At 38.8% G+C, this 21,140-nt stretch overlaps 1 protein-coding gene across 5 annotated transcripts in view; it reads left to right on the plus strand.

The window, feature by feature from the left end:
- LOC127409838 (zinc finger protein 536-like) overlaps window positions 1-21,140 on the plus strand; it is a 245,656-nt gene that overhangs the window by 77,642 nt on the left and 146,874 nt on the right. For 3 of the 5 annotated variants that reach the window (XM_051644698.1, XM_051644747.1, XM_051644708.1), the window contains exon 3: window positions 1,588-2,765. The gene's annotated coding sequence lies outside the window, so the exon portion shown is untranslated. The remainder of the gene's footprint in view (window positions 1-1,587; window positions 2,766-21,140) is intronic. The other 2 variants (XM_051644718.1, XM_051644728.1) reach the window with 1 other exon arrangement.

Raw genomic sequence — 21,140 nt, forward strand, 5'->3', positions numbered from 1 at the left:
GACTTTAAAGGGGTCATTAACTGCCTTTTTTTTATTTTGTACTGTTCTCTGAGGTCCACTTACAATGTTATCAAGATTTTTACATCAAAAAACATCATAATTTAGAAGTAATAGGCTATTTTCTGTCCTTTTTTGACCCCCCTCATTGTAACACACCGTTTGAATAGGCGTGGCGGATTGTAGACTCGGAAGTAAATGCCCACTGGTATGATTGGCTAACAGTTTTGCATATTTTAAAATCCTACATCCTTCACAGCTGCTGTGATTTAGGTTAAAAATGCATAAATACTCAGTACATATCAAAAGATCTGTAATAACAGACAAAGCAATAGTGACCACTTAATAAGTTACTCACACTTGTGTGGTGCAACATTACTGTCGGATCCAATATAGTCGGCACAGCATCGTCTTTTAGTTTCAGTCTTTCTGAAAATCCTGCGTCGAATTATGCCTTGTTTGTAAACGAATCCGTGATAAAATGAAGCGAACAAAGGACCAAGTTCTTACTGGCGTGGTCTGGAACTTCATTAAAAATAAAGTTCATCCACTCTTTCCTAATGTTGGGATCAGAAGGAAGGCAATGCAAAGACTGTGTTTTTCCACAACTTGGCATGCACAGCGTCTTGTTGTCTTCGGAGCCATCTTTATCGTTAATTTTCTGCGTAGACTTGCGTTTGCCTCTCTCGTTGTTTACCTACTACATGCGTGAATCGGTGGGCGGGGCTAAACAGGCAGTGATGTAGAAGCAGGCATTGATCTTATTCTACGGAGACGGTGTTTAGCCACACTATTACGTAATAAACAGGCACATTCCACATCCTGTCGTTTTGGCAGATTGGCTTCAATATAAGCTGTTTTAACGAGAAAGTTTTGAGTTCTGAAACTTACAGGATGTTTTTATAGTACAATGACCTTTTATATGTCAAAAGATCAAAGGAATTTGACCCCTTTAATCTAACATCATTCTGCACAAGCCCAGGTAACCCACATGATTCCCTTGTTGATTTAAAAAAAAAAAATAATAATAATAATAATAATATATATATATATATATATATATATATATATATATATATATATATTACTTTAAGTATTTAGGCATTTCTGTTGCCCCACTGTCTATTGACAAGGCTCTCTGTGATGCCTGAGTTTCTTTGTCTTCATCTGTCTCTGCCTCACTTTACACATCTCTATCTCTCTTTCCTCTCTCTCTCTCCCCATCTCTCTCTCTCTCCATCTCTCAAGCACACACCCTCCTCTCTCTCTCTCTCTCTCTCTCTCTCTCTCTCTCTCATTTCCTCTGTGTATCACTCTTGTTTGTGTTGTGTAAGGAAGCGGGTGCCGGGCATCCAGTGTTACTGCATTCTCAGTGAACACTCAGCATACTCTGTGTAGTATGTTTGGATGCAATTCACATATAGGTCAATTAAATGCACCAACATCTGCTCTCTTCTAACCATTTGCATGCAGTATTCATATGTTAATGATGTCCCTTGTTTTGTGTGTTTATGTTTGTGTGTGTGTTTTTCACTTCCTCCCTCCTCTCTGTCTCTTTGTAAAAAAACAAAAAACAAAAAACAAATCAAGAGATACAAAATTTTTGGATTCAAACTGCTACATGTGGCAACTCCAAACCGGATAGTGCCGTCCTATTTTTATTTCCTCGCTGAAAGCAAGAAACTCCTTTACTGCAGCCGAGCGGCAGGCTTGTTCAGCTGCCATTGGCCCTGATTTGAACAAGAACCCTTCTACTGTAGCTGCAAAGGAAGTCCTTGCCTTTGGAAAGCAGCTTAACGCCTTATAAATCAGTGATGAGGCAGATGGACCAGCGATAATCTATTTAGAATGCCTCACAGCAAATATTGTCGTACAGATGATTAGAGATTGAGCTATTTTAACTCGGCCTTCTCCGCCCTTTCAGCAAATCTTCTGCTTCTCTGAATGATTTTAATTGGAGACTTACTTTTTCCCTACTTTTCCTCCCTAAATATGTTGGTGTATTAAAATTGTGTGCGCAAACACGCATGGGGAAATGAAGTGGCAAAGTGTACATGTTTTACAGCGCCATTTTCTTGGCAGGCTTCAATAGTGTGGCATGGAACAAAGAGAGCAGGGAGATGGGCCTGAGCCAACAGGCTAATGACAAAACGCACGCTTCTTAACCCAATATTAGTAGGGGGACGTGGTGAGAGCATTGCTGTACGTGAGGGATAAAACCACAACGAAGGCCCCCCATTCACTTTTATGGTCGATGGGTCCCGATTTAGCACAAGGCCACAGAAGACAGGCCAAAGGATGGATGGATAGAGAGAGAGAGGGAGGACGGAGTGCGAAAATGAAGTGGAGGTTGTCAGATGTGGCAGCTGCTTGGAATCCTGATAAATATAAGTCCTTATTGATCGGCTGAAAATGAAAGATCCCAGAGTGGCGTGCAGTATTTAGCTTCTTGTCTGCTGAGCACGTCAGCGGTGGCCTTGCCTCACAAGGATAGATTTTCAGCTTTGATTTCATCTTTAACCTTTTTCGGCTGCTTTTCCTTGACCTCTGCGCCACTGCTGCGATTCAGTGAATTTGTTACATTTGGCCTGACATCCTCTCTCTCTCTCTCTCTCTCTCTCTATCTCTCTCTCTCTCTCTCTCTTGCTGACAGAGTAAAGACTCATCACCGCTGTCATCGCTTGTTGCTGTACAGACTCAGTGGCGGGGTGAGTCACGGTATCTTCAACCTGACGGGCCCCGGACCAGTATGCAGTTAGAGTGATCAGGTAAGTAAGCGTTCACCTCACTCCTCCAAAATCAGACTAAATAAATCCTCTAAAAATACAGTTTGATATGTGAAACATGCATGCACAAACACACGAGCAAGCTCACCAGCTATATATATATATATATATATATATATATATATATATATCTCAACACATGCAAAATAAACTGCATATTAAAATCTTCATGCATTTTATTGCACTTTGATTGTTTGGATCATTAACAAATGCAAGGCTGTGTGAACTGTGAAATCAAAATCAAGAAGTAGAAGAGGCAATGATGATTTACATTTTTCACATCTTTTAAGGTCAAAAAAAGCAGCCCATGAATAAAAAGTGTTCTCCTCCTCTCCTCTCTTGAACAATGCTCCAGCACACTTTTAGATAGATTATAAATCCCCATATGAGAGAGCCTGCAACAGCTGTTGGCAGACATACTAGATATGAGAATAGCAGCATAGGATGAAGGAGCATTAAACATTAATATGCTATTTAGCCTAGGTGTATTTTAGGTTTTTGACATTTTCATGTCCGGGACAGACTGAATTTATTCATAGTACAGAAAAAAAAAAAAAAATTAAAAAAAAGAAAAGAAAAGGATTGTAAAGGGTTGTTAAGAACGGCACTGTTTTATTTTATTTATTTTTTATGGTCACTCTTTCATTCATTAATGATAGGTGCTAAGACATTGTCTACGGAGGAGACTAGAGCCTATTATGGAAATGGTAATAATTAGCACCTGGCACAAAGGGAACCGTTTGCCTTTTAAGCCTTGGCTTAATGCTTTTTTGTTTCTTTGTTTTGGTATTATTTCTTTATATTTTGTTTTCTGGTGTTTTCCCCTTCTCTTTGTGTTTTGTTGAATGGTTAATGGAACAGTGTGTGTGTGTGTGTGTGTGTGTGTGTGTGTGTGTAGATGAGACAGTGAGAGTGGAAATCCCAGCTTCAGTAGTGATTAATTACTAATACTCCCTCAGAACATCTCTCTATCCCTGACTATCTAATCACACTGAAATCTAAGACATGTCCTGAGAGGAGAAGAGATGATATGACTGCATGGACCCTCTCTCTCTCTCTCTCTCTCTCTCTCTCTCATTGTAACTTTATCAATCTCACAATCTCTCTTTCCTCTTTCCTTAACTGTTCTTTCTCTAAATGGCACAGCAGTTCCTTCTGTCCTCTGCTGTAGTGCTATCAGTCCATTTGCATCTGTATATCACTCCTTCTTTCACCCTTGCCTGAATTTTTGTAAGACTCTTCAGGTGTTATGTATGTATGTGTATATATATATATATATATATATATATATATATCTGTTACTCCCTGAGGTAATATTTAGCAAAAGCATGTTTAACACCACAACCCTCCAGTCACAGCTCCCTCACATCATTCTTAAAAAAACAGAGATGGCTGTCATGCCTCTGAATCTGCTCTGTGTTTCTATCTCTGATGGAAACAGAGCTTTTATTTAACAGTTATAGCTATTACAGGATAACAAAAATATATCTCAAGGCAGGGCTAATTTCCATAGATATCTCTCACTACAAAGAAAAATGAAAATCAAAGTGTTGCCCTCATTTAAAGAAATAGAGAGACTTTTCCAATGACACACTTCATTTGTTATTTTTCCTGCTGGTGAAGTATTTGCATAGCTGAAGTTAGCAGTCTCTCTTGACAAGGTGGTGGGAACAAACAAAAACATTGTCTCTAGAGACTCTCTGCACCACATAGGGTGATGCAAACTTACATATAATAACAGCACATTGTACAACCACTAACTATCAGAGGGAACTGTCTACCAAAAGTCCTCGATGTTTCATCTGAGTGTTTTTCAGCCTTGTGTCATCATTGTCAGTCATTACAGATTTGCATTAAAGTAGTCATGTTTGATGTGCTCAATATTTGTAGTTGCTTCATTGCTGTATCTAGCAGGGCCATAACCACCATAGTCACTTAGGTCTTCCGCAGTATTCAGATTAGTTTTCAAACAGATTAGTGTTTTTTTTAATGGTTGATTGAAAAAAAGTGTTTATTAACCCTTTCGCATGTGCGATCAAACTGGTGTGACTACACTAGGCTCCGCTCAAAGGCGTACGATCAAACCGGTGTGATCTGCATTCGTGCTACTGTTTACCAGCAAAAGAGGGACTGAAGCGGTTGTCATAATGAATCAGCTTCTAAAAAATATTTTTTTGAACATCACAATATATATATTTTATATGATACAAACTTTCAAACAATCACAAAATAAAAGTTTAAAGCCATTACCTTCGGAGCGCACTGTTTTGATGCAGCGATGAGGCCATGTTTTCTGACGTCAAACATAGAATATACAAACTAGTCAGTCCATACAAGCCTTCTACCATTCCGTCCGTCACTCATTCAAACTATGTCCAGTGTGGGGAAAGTGGAAGGGCTCAGCTTTTAGAACATTATATGCTTCTATGCTATAACGAAATCAGAATCCCATGCTGCATTGGATGTAAACAATATGGTGCCACGCATAGCCGACAAGCACGTTTGTGATCAAATCTTATCTATCATAATCAATCTGTAGTATCCGTCAGTACAGGATAAACTCACGTGCAAAAAGAATAAAGGAATCTATTACCACAAAAATTATTTTGACTTGTCCCTCCTTTTCTGTAAAAAAAGAAAAAAACAATTGAAGTTGCATTGAGGCACTTACAATGGAAGTGATTGGGGTACATTTTTTGAGGGTTTAAAGGCAGAAATATGAAGCTTATAATTTCATAAAAGCACTTACATTAATTCTTCTGTTAAAACTTGTGTATTATTTGAGCTGAAAAGTTGTTGAGTTTTAGGATTTGTTGACTACATCGTCATGGCAACAAAGTTGTAAAATTGGCTATAACTTTACACAGAAAAGGTTTGTAAGTGATTTAATCACACTAAAATCATGTTAACACAAATATTGTTTGTGTCTTGTTGCTATACTTTTGAAATAGCTAGTATTGTAACATTTACGGATTGGCTCCATTCACTTCCATTGTAAGTGTCTCACTATAACCCAAATTTTTGCTTTTTTTTTTTTTAAGAAAAAAAAAAGAAAAAATATTTTTGTGGTAATCAACATTATGCCACAAATGCTGTCAATTGAGCTTAACTTGTATTGAACCAGGAATATTACTTTAAGGGCAAAATTTTGCCCCATGTAAGTTTTCAGGGGCATTATTACCTATAAGAGGGGAACATATATATATATTTTTTTTACATATTTTTCATAAAAAAACAAAACACTTATTTCACATTCAACAACATTCTCCTGTGATATAACAAACAGATATCTGGCAACGACAAATCACTACGGCAATAACTAAAGTATTTCAAGTAAAAATGTATAGTAAAAATATAATGAAGTCTATCAAATGCTAGATAACAGAAACAGGAATACATTACAGTGGCACATTTGCTTCACTTTCTGTGGAATATTTGCCCCAAGCCTTGGTTAATTTCTGATCCTGGTTCCCCCGATCTTGAATATGTGGTTACATCGATGGTGTTAAGACATGTATGATGAAGTCCAAGGCCCTTTGGGTCAGTGTGTGTGTGTTTCCCCATGTGGTGGGAATTGTTGGAGTGTCAGAGTGGATGTACCTTTGAGGCCAAAGCAGAGCAGATTAGCGTCTTTTCTTATCATTCAAATCAAACCCACCCTCCCTTTGAAAAACATATTGTATTAGAATTCACAATATGATGGCTGCCTCCGAGGAGCTTCCCTGAGCTGGTGGCAGAGAGAGTGAGGGAAACAAAACAAAAAAATTCAGCGCAATAGAGAGTGAGAGAGATTGCCAGGGGATGGCAGAAGGAGGGGCTGTCCGTCCCAAACCCTCTCCCACATCATCAATAGAGTGTGATCACAGCTGGGTAATTGATATATGGCTGTGGCTGTCTCTTCTCCTCACCCTTGTTAAGGTCAACTTATCTACATTTCACCCTTTATTTCTCCACTCCCATTATATTCCCCCATAGATATTGACTGACTGGTGCGGCCTGTCCTCTTGAAAATATGAATTGAGGAAGAAACGAGTGAGCAAGGGAGACATAGAGGAAGGTGGGGGGGGGGGTTATATTCCGTTGCCTAACCCTTGCCTGTTATCAAAGTAACTTCCAGCTTATTAGTAACAAAAGGCCTTTTTCTCCCGCTCTCATCCCTTTCCCTCCTTCTTCATCCTTTGTGCGGGCCATGTTCGCTAGCGCTTCCTGAATTAAACTGCTGGCTTCCTGTTCTTTTATATGCATGGCCACATCTGGGGGAGCCTGCTCACAGCCCCGCTGCTTAATAACAATCACCTTCCCTTTCAGTCGCCCCTGATTGTTTCTAATTCACTCTGACAGATAGTGGCTGACAAGCCGCCCGCTCCTCCTCCCTCCGTGACCCTGGCTTACTCACCATACTTATACCGCCTGTCATTTTTAATATTTGATTTCGCTTTTAAAGTTATGTGTTTTAGTCCAATGATGAAATCAGTGTTTAACCGAAACACAAAGTGGATTTCTCCCACTTTCCTCCTGCCTTCTCTGTTGGCACCAGCTCACCCTTTTCACTTTGCTTTCTCTCAGTGGTTTTCTCTGTTCTAGGAGACAATAGGGTGAATGTGGTTTAAATGCCATGCAGGGTGGCACGATGGTGCATTTTTTTTTTTTTTTTGTCTTCCAATGGAGTCCATCTAGATGTCTGAACTGGAAGACTTTATAAAAGCTGGTGGATTGGATAGAGTCATGACCATGTTTTCCATTTATTAATGTGAAAGAGGGTGTGAAGGAGTGCTCAGAGCAAACATTTTATTCAACAATTATTCACCAGTGGCCTCGGGCTCATAGATTTGCAGAGGTTTCCCTCAACTTGCTCTCAGTTGATATCCATTAAAGACACGTAGACATGCATTATTTATATTTATTTATTTTTTGATGACATAGGGCTACCAACAGACTGCTGAGATAACGGATGGATGCATTGACAGAAAGATGGATTACATTTTGTGAGAAATCCATTGAGTTATTCGATAAAGGTACAGCCTGACTTTGATTTAAAACAAACAATTTGTTTAGTCAGTTCAGTGGTAGTCTCTTATGCGGTGTGTTAAAGGGTTAGTTTAACCATAAATAAAAATTCTGTTGTCATTTACTCACCCTTATGTCATTTCAAACCATTTGTTTTCTTTTCCTTACATTGAATAGGGACTGAGGTTGTCATTCCCTACATTCTGCCTAACATGTACTTCTGTGTTCCATGAAAGATGGAAAGTCATACTGGTTTGAAACAACATAAGGTTAGAGTAAATGATGACAGAATGTTCATATTAAGTGAACTATCCCTTTTAGAGTGTTGCTAATGCAATTTAATTTCCATATGAAGCTTACAATACATATGAAGAGAGAGTGTGATGAAGAGAAAGAGATAACGCATACAAATCTTTTTGCCTAACAAGTTTAATCAAAAACAACAATACTTAACAGTTACAAAAAATGTTTTATCAAATGCTTTCATCCTCACATACATCATATTATTATTATTTATTTTTTTTTGCAATGCACCATGTATAGTTCTTTAATGAGTCAATAAATGAATGTGTGCCATCATAATGCACCCCTCATGCTTCCTGTTGTTCAAACACTATCACAGTTGGAATCAATAGAAGTGTATTTTTAACTCACTTCAATCAAAACACCCACTCTGTTTTGTACTCTGCTTCCCCCATCAATAGTCTTAAGACCGAAAACTAAACTATCGAGTGACATTCAACCTACCGAACACACAATCGTTGCATCATTCCAGGACGCGACAGTGCCTTGGGCGTGCCCAAGTCCGGTATTTTCTTTTTCTTTTTTTTTTAATGACAAAAACAGAACTAATTGGAGAACCACTGCATGTTTTTACTAAAGGCACAATTTAATTACATTTGAACTGGGAACGAGTATTTTGGGAATGTGATATATTCGTTCAAACAAATGGAGCGAGTGAAATGCAATATTTGTTTTGCTTTGATTAGCAGATTGGCAGAAAGAGACTGAAAATCTTTTCTCAAACCAAAACTTCTTCCAAAATAAAAGAATCCTCTAATGTAGTCACTCCAACACTTTCGCAAAGTGATAATATCACCTTTAAAATTGCAATAAACTTTGTCCTGAGGGCCTGTGAGTCTGGACTACATTAGCCACCTTGTAGCCTCCTCCGTCCTTTAGTGGCAGCTCTGATAAAAAGTTTATTAATAACTTTCTAAATAATGTAAAGTGCATTGTTGTCTCCGAGGTTGTATTAATAAACATGAAGGAATTTATTTGTGTTTAACAAAGCATGATTAATGCACATTAGCGTGAGAATTGCTCATTCTCACAGTCTTCAATGAAAAAAAAAGAGAGAAGAAAAAACACCCATCAGCATTAAATATTTATGGCATAATATTAATGGTATTGTAAAGAAAATAACAAGTTATTAATCCTCTGATTAACAACTGATTAACCTTTTTATTAAACACGTGATCCGTGCTTAGTGGATTCAGGATGTGTCGCTCAAGTGTGCTGTGAAATAATTATTTTTTGTGTCTTTTTTAATTGCAAAAATTGCATGGATGAACTGTTTTACTGCCCTTTTTCTTTTCAAACATGCACAGATAGAGACAGATACACAGTTGCGAACACAATTTTTTGACGAAAAAATGCACATTTAAAAAAAATTACTAAATATAGCAGGACATATCTGCAGACAATGAGGTTTAATTCACACATCGGTTTATTCCCTTTATTGGGATGAGTGGGAAAAATACACACACTCCGTATGGACCCCCCCCCCCATTTCTCTCTATCTGTCTCTGCTCATCTCACTGCCATTGTGTGTATTTTTAGAGTCAGTTCAAGCACAATTATGCTTATGTTTGATACACGCCAAGTGTGACTTCATCTTATGGATAGGAAATGGAAAAAAAGACAAGACTGTCCTGGCAGTTTTGAAAATAAAATAAAACTATAGCATTTGTAGCATTTCACATGGTCATAATTTCCTGCTGCCAGACAGATGAGCTTCCTTCTACACAAACAGACAGAGAAAGTGCATATCAAGTTATGAAGGACAGCTTGCAGGTCCCACCTCAACCATTGAATCTTCTTGGGAACGCAACACCCTCCTCAGGTGATTAATACAAACATGGGGACTGGGCTACTTTACAAACAGCCAAAAAAAAAAAAAAAATTGTAAATCATAATGCGTTTTATACTTTGACCCCTGCCATCTATTGTGTTGCTATTCTTTTGCTTGCAGAATCCATCAAAGGCCATAGTGTTGTGAAAACCGATAACAATAGGATTCTTTGTGTGGAGATGTGAGTGGGGATAAGGGTGTTGGGACACTTGTTTTTTTATGCTCGGTCTTATGATGGATTGGTGCTTGTTCGGTAGGGTGTCTTTGTTAACTTTCTCTCACACGTTCTTTTTATTTATATATTTATTTATTTTTAAATGGACTGGTCTTACCTTCAGTGACTTTTCCTCAACCCCTCTCTCAGTTTACTCTCTCACTTTTCTTTTTCTGTCCTGCTGTTGAGTATTTCTCCCTCCCTCTAAACATTTTTCGCCAAAGTCCTTCATCTTTTCTTTCTTATATCATGTAGTCTTCCCCCACTCTCCCCCTCTCTCTCTCTCTCTCTTTCAATCTTCACACAAGCAAACTGGCCACCCTGGGAATCCTAGCAGTCAGTCACACACCCCTCCAAAAACAATTATCTTTGAACTTGCTTTTAGTGCTGTTTGTCCTAATTACAGATCATTTTCCCTGTCACATTTCTACTTTTATTGCAGTTTTGCCCTGAATGTTGATCCTATTGAGGTTCAACCTTATTTTACTCGCTGGAACACCCCTAAGACCTGGATTCATCTAATATTCCCCTGTGCCTTTTGCTCTCTCTTTCAAATTTGATTTTTTTTTCTCCGTCTTTTCTTCCATTTCTTTCTTTTTTAATATATCATTTTTTTGTAGCATTATCTGATTGAATTAGACTGAGTTCCCAAAATACACAGTAAGGACGTATGGCCTGTTCCATTTCTGGTGTTATGGTTCACGTTTTAGAGTGTGTGTTTGTGTGTGTTTCTCTTTTTGCACTGAGGTATGAGCTGCCGTAAGGCATGCTAACTTGAGTCCCACAGGGAAACTCTGCGTGTATTTTTAGTGCTCTGCTATAGAGGTGGACTTCATTGTAATTAAAACCAAGTAAATGTGGTTAATTCCTTCCTTTGCCTGGCTGTTTGAAATATCACTGTGCTTTACCACTCTCTTTAAAATGCATCACACACAAACACACACACACACACTCCCACATACATTCTTAACATAACACACTCACGCAGACATGCACACGCGCTCATAAGCCTCTTAGAGATCCGATTCCACATGCAGACACAACATGCGCTGGAGTTGCAAGAAGAGGTTTAGACATGGTGCAGGGCCATTTTCAATTAGAGGCGTATCAGACACAGGCTGATAGGATCGCAATGCAGCCGGTCCGGGTCACTGGCAGGCTGCGGGATTAGAACCACATAGTGGTTCTGACAGAGCGGAAAAACGCAAAACGCCACACCAGGTAGACATATCATCAGTATGCAAGTCACAAACAAAGCTGAATAGAGATATTTTAGTGAGTTTGACAGAACCTTGGCAACACCTCTCTATATACTGATAAGGTGGAAGAGGTGTATAAATATATACATATATATATAGGAACTGAGCTAATGACATAACACTAATGAAATATATTTCCCCTAAAAAAATTTAAAAAAAAATGTAAAAGCTAAAATGTTTTTCCTTGAATTGAAATTTCTTAAAGATTTGATGAACCTGTTAGACTGATTGAATCTGGCTTGCGACAATTCCTGATCCCTTTCTGACCTCTGGCAAAACGAAAAGAAAGATTTGGCCTCAGCTTGTTTTACAGTCATTTAGTACCTTCCATTGAATTGGCAGGTAAAGATTCAGCCATGTGCTTTACTTAGTACTAGCTTAGTCAGGCAGAAAACAGATCTTCAAAATGATGGCCTTTTCATCATGTCAATCCCGAGGGTCCTGTATGCCATCGCTTCCCTGTTAATCTCAAACCTGTATGTCAGATCACCTCTTTAATCCAGCCATTGAAACTCAAAAGCAAAGAGAGAGAATACCTACTTAGCCAGTCTCTTATCTTCATTTACTTTTTTCCCATCTTTTTACCTTTTCGGTATCCTCATAGAGTATTGCTGCTTCTCAAAAGATAGAATGCAGACAATTTAGAGCACAGAGAATGTTGATAGTGTTGTCAAGTGCCCCCTCGAGGAGGTGCACACACGTACACACTCTCACACATATTGGAGAGTTGTTCATTTATTCCTTGCTCTGATGAGAGCAGTACTCTGTGCCCTTAGTGTTTTGTGGCACACACACACACACAATGTACATGACTCACATACACTCTTACATACACGCATTCTGATGGGCTCACGCACATATTCTTACAATACAAGCTTCCTATACTGCTGTAGGCACAGTTCTGTAATACAGCAATTCCTAACCAGGGGTATGTGTACCGCAGGGGGTACTTGAAACCATTTTTATTTAGCTTTAAAGGAATATTTTGGGTTCAATACAAGTTAAGCTCAATCGACAGCATCTGTGGCATAATGTGGATTACCACAATTTTTTTTTTTTTTTACTCGTCCCTCCTTTTCTTTTAAAAAAGCAAAAATCAAGGTACTTATACAGTGAGGCACTTACAATGGAGGTGAATGGGGCAAATTGTTGGAGGGTTTAAAGGGCAGAAATGTGAAGCTTGTAATTTATTAAAGCACTTACAGGTGCATCTCAATAAATTAGAATGTCGTGGAAAAGTTCATTTATTTCAGTAATTCAACTCAAATTGTGAAACTCGTGTATTAAATAAATTCAATGCACACAGACTGAAGTAGTTTAAGTCTTTGGTTCTTTTAATTGTGATGATTTTGGCTCACATTTAACAAAAACCCACCAATTCACTATCTCAAAAAATTAGAATACATCATAAGACCAATAAAAAAAACATTTTTAGTGAATTGTTGGCCTTCTGGAAAGTATGTTCATTTACTGTATATGTACTCAATACTTGGTAGGGGCTCCTTTTGCTTTAATTACTGCCTCAATTCGGCGTGGAATGGAGGTGATCAGTTTGTGGCACTGCTGAGGTGGTATGGAAGCCCAGGTTTCTTTGACAGTGGCCTTCAGCTCATCTGCATTTTTTGGTCTCTTGTTTCTCATTTTCCTCTTGACAATACCCCATAGATTCTCTGTGGGGTTCAGGTCTGGTGAGTTTGCTGGCCAGTCAAGCACACCAACACCATGGTCATTTAACCAACTTTTGGTGCTTTTGGCAGTGTGGGCAGGTGCCAAATCCTGCTGGAAAATGAAATCAGCATCTTTAAAAAGCTGGTCAGCAGAAGGAAGCATGAAGTGATCCAAAATTTCTTGGTAAACGGGTGCAGTGACTTTGGTTTTCAAAAAACACAATGGACCAACACCAGCAGATGACACTGCACCCCAAATCATCACAGACTGTGGAAACTTAACACTGGACTTCAAGCAACTTGGGCTATGAGCTTCTGCACCCTTCCTCCAGACTCTAGGACCTTGGTTTCCAAATGAAATACAAAACTTGCTCTCATCTGAAAAGAGGACTTTGGAACACTGGGCAACAGTCCAGTTCTTCTTCTCCTTAGCCCAGGTAAGACGCCTCTGACATTGTCTGTGATTCAGGAGTGGCTTAACAAGAGGAATACGACAACTGTAGCCAAATTCCTTGACATGTCTGTGTGTGGTGGCTCTTGATGCCTTGACCCCAGCCTCAGTCCATTCCTTGTGAAGTTCACCCAAATTCTTGAATCGATTTTGCTGGACAATCATAAGGCTGCGGTTCTCTCGGTTTGTTGTGCATCTTTTTCTTCAACACTTTTTCCTTCCACTCAACTTTCTGTTAACATGCTTGGATACAGCACTCTGTGAACAGCCAGCTTCTTTGGCAATGAATGTTTGTGGCTTACCCTCCTTGTGAAGGGTGTCAATGATTGTCTTCTGGACAACTGTCAGATCAGCAGTCTTCCCCATGATTGTGTAGCCTAGTGAACCAAACTGAGAGACCATTTTGAAGGGTCAGGGAACCTTTGCAGGTGTTTTGAGTTGATTAGCTGATTGGCATGTCACCATATTCTATTTTTTTGAGATAGTGAATTGGTGGGTTTTTGTTAAATGTGAGCCAAAATCATCACAATTAAAAGAACCAAAGACTTAAACTACTTCAGTCTGTGTGCATTGAATTTATTTAATACACGAGTTTCACAATTTGAGTTGAATTACTGAAATAAATGAACTTTTCCACGACATTCTAATTTATTGAGATGCACCTGTACTTACATTAATTCTTCTGTTCAAACTTGTGTATTATTTGAGATATAAAGTTATTAAATATTTGTTTTTAAATGGTTGTTTTAGGGTTCACGGCATTAGGTCATCATGGCAACAAAGTTAGAAAAATGGATTTAACTTTACACAGAAAAGGTTAGTAAGCAATTTAATCAAACTAAAATAATGTTAACAAGCATATTGTTTATCTTGTGGCTATATTTTTGAAACAGTGAGTATTTTAACTAGGAAATAATTCAAGTCCCAGACCCATATGTAAATTCCATTATAAGGAATGTTCCTACCATCGGAGCAGTTTAGTCTTGATGTAGCACCTTGGTGTTTTAGGGGGCAGTCAGCACTCCAGCTGTACCGGCAACATGCCTCATCAAAACCAATGAGCAGGCAACACAGCCTTCCACAGATGTGCTTTTACAATCAATTACAGCTGGACTAAGCCAAACAAAATGCAGGTATCTGGAGACATGCTTTTCAAAGTTTCAATCTACATTTAACTTGGCACATTATCCCCAAAATACTGCACTTTGCATTTGCATTTATGCATTTGGCAGACACTTTTATCCAAAGTGACTAACAGTGAATTCAGTGTATACATTTTATCAGTTTGTGTGTTCCTTGGAATCAAAACCCAGGATCTTGGTGTTGCTAGCACCATGCTTTACCAGTTGAGCTACTGGAACCCTATGCACTTATGACTAGAGATGCTGAAAACTAGTAAGACACAACGGGGCCAAAGTGAGATGCTCCAAAAGCGTCTATCTGACACATGAGTACATAGACCAACAATGAAAAATAGTAAAAATACAAAAAAATTAAAAATAATAAAAATAATAATACTAACAATAATTCTAAAGTTTACGGATTTGGCCCCATTCACTTACATTGTAAGTGCCTCACTGTAACTCAGATTTTGTTTTTCTTAAAGGAAAGGATGGAAGTTTAAAAAAAAATAAAAATAAAAATAAAAAAAATTTTGTGGTTACAACTATTATTTATCAATAATTTGTGGTTATATACAATAAGGAAACATTTCAGGTCTGGTGTCAATAAAGAGATACGCCTGTGAAATACTGCTGTAAAACACAGAATAAATACCCTAGCATAGTCTCTTACACAGACACATAATTCATTTACTGTGTGTTTTGATTTAATTTAGTAAATAACTTTGATTAACTTTAGAGTCCCTTGTTAAACAAGAGACAGCTTTTTACCCCTACAACAGATTCTGAAGCCTTTCAACTTGACACAAAACTAACATGCTGTAAAATACCCACTGTAGAAAGTGTATGTAATGCTTTAGGTGCACATATTGTTTCTTTTCTTTTCAAACGCTCTCTCTTTATCAACTAGAACGTACAGTGACAGACCTTGATGGGTGTTTTGTATACCTCTCCTGGTTTAATGAGCTTGTTTTCTATTCCGACCCAATTGTCTGTTCGCCTCTACATTTTGCCATTTCTCTGTCATACTCTGCTTTGAATGCATTGACAAAGAGAGTTTTTTTTTATTTTATTTTTTTTATGGCGAATCAACCATTCCCCAAATCAAAGCGTGGGAACTTCAGCTGTATACCGCAACTCTCTTCTGCCACACTTCCTCTGTCACTGTGTCTGCAGCTCATCGGCTTCCTCCGCAGCAGGGGGAAAGGTAAATCATGTGAGGAGAAGGACTGGGGAAGGGTAGCTGACTGTGACACCTACCTGTCAGCAGGTACTCAAAATAATTGGTAAATGACTGTAGCGGGTTGGAGAGGGCTCTCTCTTCCCTTCCTCTGTTTGATAAATATTTAAAGTTGCCAGACGGTCGTGGAGCTCAGCGCAGAGAGTGGTGATATCACAAACATTGGGAAGTAGCAGGGCTTGGAAAGCAGACGAGATAATAGAGACAAACTTGTTGAAGAACTGCAGGGAAAGAAAGAGACTTAAACTAGAAGAGAGTAGTACTTATGGAGCTTGAATGCTAATCTGTTGGGACTGGATTTTGTAATATAAGTCCAGTTTACAACTGGTATTAAGATTTTTGGAGTTTTGGGTGATCCGATCACAAGCGGAGAGACGAGATGCACAGACACAGAGATTTATACCTGGTCGTATTGTATCTTTTGAGCACTTGTGTTCGGATTTGAAAGGGGAAGGTCTCTGATTGTATGATGACATATATCAGCAGTTCATTGACAGGTAAGTAGGCAGTGCTTCCCTGATGTATGAACGCATTTGAATGGATGAGCGTTTACACTAACGCATGCGTTTTCGACCACATTCGAACAACAAAATGGTTGAAGTGGAAAAATCTCAAAACGTTTTGGACTTCCATTCGTTTTTAGTGTGGTCTCGTTTCAAACTGATCGCCCAAAATGCATCTTAATACCAGGTGTAAACACATCCCTAGTGAAGCAGACCTTCATTTATACCTTTGCTGCATTAATTCAAGTATATGCATTGTCTGTGAAATCAGCTATAACCACACTCACACATTAGCACAGGCATCAGTTGGCAGCTCTTTGCCACTCAAGCACATTACATTTAAAAAATTAATATTTCTTCATAATTTTGAAACAATGCCATGGAAAGTTCAGTCCGATAATTACTCGGTGGACAAATGTGCTTTAACATTGGGGAATCTTCTCTCCCTGCCAATTTTAGGAGCGCCATTGGGCTCTGTTTGTCTGATAATGAACAGTATTCATTTTCATCATGTTTCTTCACCCCTCCTCAACTCCCTTTACACCATAGTCAATTAAAGCCCTCAGGGCCTCTTTGTGCATAAAGGGATATCTAACTCTTTTGACATTTGGCTACGGACATATTAGGCACACCCAGAGCACATTTAGAAAGAATAGCTTTTAGCACACTTAAAGGGCCCCGTTCCAGCTAGAGTTAAATAGGGAATGATGACTGGCCAGAGAGCCTACCTTCATTTTATGAGGCAAGGTGAGAGCATTTCACCTGTGTTGAAGCAGAGGGAGGGATAACTGCCTTTTAAAGTGAACTATTTGGATCAGGTGAAGGTTTCTTAATAATAATAATAATAATAATAATAATAATAATAATAATAATAATAAAGTTTTATTTATTAAGCGCCTTTCCCACAGCTCACGGTCACTTTACAATAGAATGACATCATAACAACAAAATATGCAAAATACTTAATTGGTTTAATTGTTTCAATATTTTAATTGTAGTTTAATTGTTTCAATATTTTGACACCCCCCATTATGAAGCCAGGCGCCTTGGTTATGATAAGCATGAAGGTTCCGAGGCCTTGCATGTAGAATGGTGTTTTTAAAGACTGCTGGTTAGTGGCAGCTTTTAGGCAAGGGTGCTCAAATCATGCACACCAAAGGCGGCCAGAGGACTTTGAATGTGAGAAAAAGACTAGGCTGTGCTGGGCTGTAAGGTTCTCTATGCCAGTCTTCTCTGGTGAAGGAGTGGGTATACGAGGCCATGGGTACACGTCCGTAGCTGTTTCTGCTCTGCTGATGGTGACCGGGGGACTCAGATAGGAGGTCTGGGTAATTAGGCGTGAGGAGCACGTCCTATCCTCACACACCTAACGACTGCTCCTCCAGGGCTGTCTGGAGCAGACTTGCAGGGTCATGCATAGGGCTATCTGGCATAAAACAGCTCGAGGTGTGAAACTCATCCCCTGGGCTCTTAGCCTCTTTGCCCTGTAGTGCTGAGTCAACTAAGGACCAAGGCAACTTGCTCTGATCCACGACACTGGGACTGAAACCTTGTTCTATCGCATGTAGGCTGTGCATTGCAAAGACTCCAATGCAGTGGTATTGAGTAGATTGGCTTGATTTACAACATGTTAAAGTGTTTAAATGTCCTCTTTGTCTATTAATTATAAAGTTATATAAAGTAATATATATATATATATATATATATATATATATATATATATATATATATATATATATATATATATATATATATATACACTCACCAGCCACTTTATTAGCTACACTCGTACATCTACTTATTCATGCAATTATCTAATCAGCAAATCGTGTGGCAGCAGTGTAATGTATAAAATCATGCAGATATGGGTCAGGAACTTCAGTTAATGTTCACATTAATCATCAGAATGGGCAACTCAGTGATTTAGACCATGGCATGATTTTTGGTGCCAGACAGGCTGGTTTGAGTATTTCTCTAACTGCTGATCTCCTGGGATTTTCACTCAAAACAGTCTCTAGCATGTAAAGAGAATGGTCCAAAAAGCAAAAAACATAAAGCGAGCGGCAGTTCTGTGGGTGAAAACCCCTTGTTAATGACAGAGGTCAGAGGATAATGGCCAGACTGGTAAACCTGAGGAATTAAACATGTGATTGTAAACTCAGAAAATGTTTCACTTTGTTGGAGCTTAGAAATCATCCCCATAATCTTTTCATATTTGCCCAAAGTCATTATCTGACACCTAGAACTCGGGTGTCATCAGAAATAGCCCAGTCCTTCAATATTCATCTTTGCCATCTTCTGTAACAAATGTCCTGATACAGCAGCTCTCCTTGGGACATTTCCATTGACATATGAGAATCTGGGAGAATTTTTGCATCACTTGCATTCCAAATGAACCACAGTAAGTGTTTTATGTGGACATTATTATCCAGATATGGCTCTCAATGCATGTAAAAAGGAATGACCCCACCATCGTGATTTATTCATTTTTGTCTAGGATATATGCAAAGGCTCGGAAAATCCTCAATTCTGCTCAGAATGAAGGCGGATATATAATTCATGAAAGCTAATGCATTGTTTCTGTTGCTTCATCTCATGGCTCTTTTTTCCCTTCTCTGCCAGTCTATTCTCTGGCAAAAGGTTGGCAATAATATCAGTATTGAAATGAGAAGTTTGAAAGACGCACTGCTTCCTTTTTATGTGTGTGTAAACTGATTTGAATCACACATTGGGGGCTTACTGAGCGGAGCTTTAAATGTTAAATGGGGGTTGAAGTCTGCCTGAACTAATTTGTAGAGCTTTGCACCATGTTGACATTTAAATGTGATAAGAATAGAAAACTGTATGCCGACCTATTTTGAAGATGCTTTTGGAAAACATTGGAATCAGTCGCGGTCTATAATTAATAAAAAAAGACATGATATTTTTTCCCCCGTCAACCTTTTATTTTTTTTTGCTCCAGATATGATTATAATACAACCCTTACAAGGCACTGAATGGCTGAAAAAAATAAAGAGGGACTCAAATATGAGCATGGAGGGAATTAAGAGGGAAGTGGATAGCACACACCTGGGTTTGGAGGAGGGGCAGAGATTGCATCGGCTGGCTGCTGTGCTATCACATTACCGTGATCCAGCCCCAGTGATTGTGAGAGCGAGCGGGGAGGAGAGGGACCTCGCCAAATCAGCATGCAAATAACGCCACATTGTTAACTTAATCAGATGCAGGAGAGAAAATATGGAGAGGGTAGAGGGAGGGAGTCAGGGAAGGAAAGATAGAGGGGAGGGGGGCTGCACAAACAAGAGTCAGGGTCTTCTGAAATGGCGGAGAGTGAGAGATTAAACCTCTCCACCGATGGGGATGATGTTTGCAGGGTGGTGGTGTCACACCCTGGAGGGGTTAAGGGTGTGTGCGTGTTTCTGTTTGGTTATGTGCGTATGTGTTAAACAGAAGGCAAAGATGATGGAGGCCTCTTCTGAGAGCTGTATGAAGTGTTTCAGACAGACAGAGCTCTGTGATTGGCTTGGTCACAGCCAATCAATTGACAGAGACCTGATGCTCTCTGTGTCACTGTCCATTTTAGTAAGACAGAAGGAACTTATATAGGCAACCCGATGTAGCAGGTGCCTCATGGTTACTGCTCTTTGCAGTAGGCTGTTCCAACTTCCCTTTCTGCGTACAACACAACCAGCTTCTTTTCTTTTTCTTTTTTTCTCCCCATTCATGTACTGTCAGTACTTTTATGCCTGTTTAAATATAATTTATGTCTAAATAAACTGTATAAACAGAATGTAAAATCCTCCCATCTCATCAACCAGCGGCTGTCTGACAGCCAAATTGCACATAGAGGTCACAACCTCCCAGGCAAGACTCAGTGGAGATCAGTGCGCAAAGCGTGTTGGCGAGTGATGGTAACACATACAACATGTTAACATGGCAGCTCAAACCAAACCAAAACAGATGAAGGTAGGAATATGTGTAATCCCTAACCATGCCCTAGAATGAAAGTGCCACGTGCCTACCTCACATCCCACAGGACCAAGTCATTCAAACGCGATATCAGGAGGTAATTTTTCACTAAAACATTCTTCTTCTTCTTCTTCTTGTTATTATTATTATTATTATAACATTTATTTTACTAGGTTAATCCCTTGAGATTAAAAATCTCTTTTCTAAGAGAGACCTGGCCAAAATGTCTGCATAAAACAATTCAACAATACACATACAACTTAAAACAAGGCACAATCGATACAAGCACAGATGTAGTAAGTCTAACTATACATTAACACACTGACACTGACCAAAGTTCTGGAATAAAAAAATCTCCAACATGTCTTCTAAAATCACATAAAAGCACCAAACACTGCTGTCTCAAAGTTTGCTAAAGAGTATTCCAAGACGAGGGAGCTGCCAAGGCCATTTTTCCAAATTCTATTCTCACTTTAGGTACTAATGGAGGTAATAAATCTTCCGATCGTATGCTACAATGTAAATTGCTCTGAAATTTTACCATAAATTGTAAGATATAATGTTAACAAACCATCCAGTGCTTTATAAATAAATACATACCAATGCAACAACCTACGCATATTTAACGAAGGACAGTCAACCTTTGCAAACAGCACACAATGATGAATTAAACCTTTACATCCTGTAATGAATCTCAGAACCCCATGATAAACTCTGTCGAGCATATGTAATGATGAAGCTGAAGCATTTCTGTATTAAATATCATCATATTCTAATACAGGTAAAAAAGTA

This window comes from Myxocyprinus asiaticus, chromosome 2 (assembly GCF_019703515.2).
Source record: "Myxocyprinus asiaticus isolate MX2 ecotype Aquarium Trade chromosome 2, UBuf_Myxa_2, whole genome shotgun sequence".
NCBI classification, from domain to species: domain Eukaryota; kingdom Metazoa; phylum Chordata; class Actinopteri; order Cypriniformes; family Catostomidae; genus Myxocyprinus; species Myxocyprinus asiaticus.